Here is a 2,800-nt window from a genome sequence, read left to right as displayed (position 1 = left end):
CCACCCCGTGTCACTCCCGGGGACACCTCGGTGCCCACCCCGTGTCACTCCAGGGGACACCTCGGTGCCCACCCCGTGTCACTCCAGGGGACACCTCCCTGCCAGCTCCGTGTCATTCCAGGGGACACCTCCGTGCCCACCCCGTGTCATTCCAGGGGACACCTCCCTGCCAGCTCCGTGTCATTCCAGGGGACACCTCGGTGCCCGCCCCGCGTCACTCCGAGCAGGAGGAAGCAGCGGGATCGATCCCATTCCCAGCCCGCTCCCGCTGTGACTCCACCCCAGCTGCAGGGAGGGGACAGCTGGCAGCTGGCGGAGCAGCCGGGCTGTCCCCACCCAGCCCTGAGAGGAGGCTGAGCAGGATCCTGGGATGTCCCGGCCTCGATTCCCAGCCAGCGGATGGAAAATGCGGCTCACGGCCACGGGCTGGGTCCGCGGAGCCGTGGGACACACGTGGGCACACACGGGGGGGGACACGGGACGGTCCCACGGGACACGGGATGATCCCACAGGACACGGGAGGCACGGATCCCAAAGCACATCCCACCCATGGGAACGATCCCAGGGCTGCCCCCACCCTCCCCGGGGGAATTGGAGGGGGGGTTCAGTGGCTCTGTGCTGGCACAGGGAGGGTGACAAAGAGCACGAGCCACCCAAACCAGGCTCTGGGGGGCCGGTTAGAGGGTGACAAAGAGCAGCAGCCCCGGGCAGGTGCCACCCATGGGTGCCACTGCAGGGTCTGGGGGTCAGGATTAGCGGGGAGGATGGGGTAGAATTTTTGGGTGGAGGCCACACGGGACAGCAGGGAACTGTCACCAGTCCCCGAGCAGCCTGGGGACAGCGGCTGTGGGGTGGCACGAAGAGCTCTCCCCCATCCCTGGCAGGATCCCGAGCCCAGATTGGGACGGAGGCGGAGGCGGCAGCCCCGGGTGAGTCAGGGCACCCAGGGAACACCGGTGACTCAGCGGAGCCACCGCCCCGCTCTGCTCCGGGCGAGGGCCAAGGAGGTGCTGGGGGTCACCCCACGCCACCCCAAAGCCACTTTGGGAGCAGTCCCGAGGGGTTTTGGGTCCGCTGGCACCTCCTGGGGCAGAGCTGGCGCTGCCGGTCCCAGCGGACCCCAAACTGGTACTGGGGATCCCTCACTCGTGGCTGGGAGCCCCAACGGCCACCCAAGGCAGACTCTGGGGACCGTGGCCAGTGTTTGCCCACGAGAACAGTGCCAGGCTGGAGAGGGGACAGCCAGTGCCACATCACAGAGTGGCACCAAGGGTCAGGAGCCACCCGGATCCAGGTGGGACCAAACCACTCCAGGATGGATCCTACAGCAGGACACCCCGGGTGACACGCGGGAGGACGAGGCCCCGTGCCACCGCAGCGGGGTGATCAGCAGAGGCACAACGAGAACGGGGCCGGGGCAAACATCCGGGAGCAGGGACGCAGAGCTGGCATGTGCACCCCCTCTCAGCGGGATCAGACCGAGGTGCCGCAGGCTGCCGTGGGATTTCGCTCTTCCCAAAAATCCCAGCTTGGAGGAAGGAACCTTTCTTTGCTCTCTGGGCTCAACGGGATGGGATTTGGGACAGGCAGCTCAGCTCCATGGGAGGGACGTGCCAGGGGCATGAGATCCCATTGGGATGGGGCTGAACCCTTCACCTCCCCTGAAAGAGCCTTTTGGGTTCTCCTCCCGCCTCTCCTCCCACCCCAAAGGAGCGTGGTCCCGCTTTGGCAGGCCCGAGCACATTGTTTTGTGACCTGGGCTTTGCATTTCCACTGGGATTTCCCCCCTTCTCTAACGACATCCCGATATTGTCTCTCCTTCCCGGTCCCACTCGCAGCTGGAAAGCTGCAAATCCCCACCTTGCAGCACTAAAAATATCCCACAGATTGTCCCAGGCCAGGCACAGCCACGTCCCCCATCCCACAGCCCCGGGAAAACCCTCGGAGCTGGAATCAAGGCGTCTCTGCCCCCTGCACCCCCTCAGTGCCAGGGATGGCTCTATCCCCCCAGTGCCGCCAGCCTCGCTGATAAGGGGACCCCAAAAGCCAGCCCAGCCCATGAGGGAGGAGGTGACATCCTGAGATCCTCCCAGAGGTGACCCCAGACATCCCTGCCACCACTCTGCGCTGCTCTTCCCAGGTTTTCCTTGGAGAATCCTCAGGTCAGGAGGGACCTGGGTCCATCTCCCCATCCCTGGGTGCACGCCCCACCCCATTTGGGGACCTGCTGCCCTCATCCCTCGCCCACAGTGCCACCAACAGCTGCAGGTGGCAACCCGGGCACGTCCCCAGCGCCCTCCAACCTTTACACCCTCCCTTCCCACCCCGTAGCTCCGTAAATGATTAAACAGGGAACAGCTGGAGCGGCAGCTGGGCCGTGGGGTGAACCCTTCGCACCCCCCCTACAACCCCTGAGCTCCTCACTCCACCCCACACCCCACATCCTTCATCCCACATCCCTCATCCCACATCCCACCTGCGCTCCAGCCTCCCAGGGATCCGGGTTACACCTCAGGGAGCCCCCTGGGAAGATGGGGAAGGCCCTGGGAAGGCTCCTCTCTTCCTTTTTCCTCCTTTTCCACCCTAAATGACCGTTTTATAACGCACAGGGAGCCACCTCCATGATGGACACGGGGCGTGATGGGACCAACCGAGCCCCGCCACTGGAGCCACCACCTTTGGGTGCCACCTTCACATGGCTCCATCCCGAAAGTGACAATCCCTGACCACAGGATGGCCACTGGAACCACCACCTTTGGGTGCCACCTTCACATGGCTCCATCCCAAAAGTGACAATCCC

General features: G+C 64.7%; 1 protein-coding gene across 4 annotated transcripts in view; it reads right to left on the bottom strand.

Annotated features, from left to right (window-relative positions):
- Nucleotides 1-2,800, bottom strand: part of ATP2B4 (ATPase plasma membrane Ca2+ transporting 4) — a 42,864-nt gene that overhangs the window by 19,184 nt on the left and 20,880 nt on the right. The gene's annotated exons all lie outside the window — the stretch shown is intronic.

Source organism: Corvus kubaryi, unplaced genomic scaffold (assembly GCF_017639235.1).
Source record: "Corvus kubaryi isolate FWS band 111438036 unplaced genomic scaffold, C.kubaryi_AGA036_p1.0 split1-37355, whole genome shotgun sequence".
Classification (NCBI taxonomy): Eukaryota; Metazoa; Chordata; class Aves; order Passeriformes; family Corvidae; genus Corvus; species Corvus kubaryi.
Note: the sequence above shows the minus strand (reverse complement) of the source record. Positions and strands in the feature narration are given on the sequence as shown.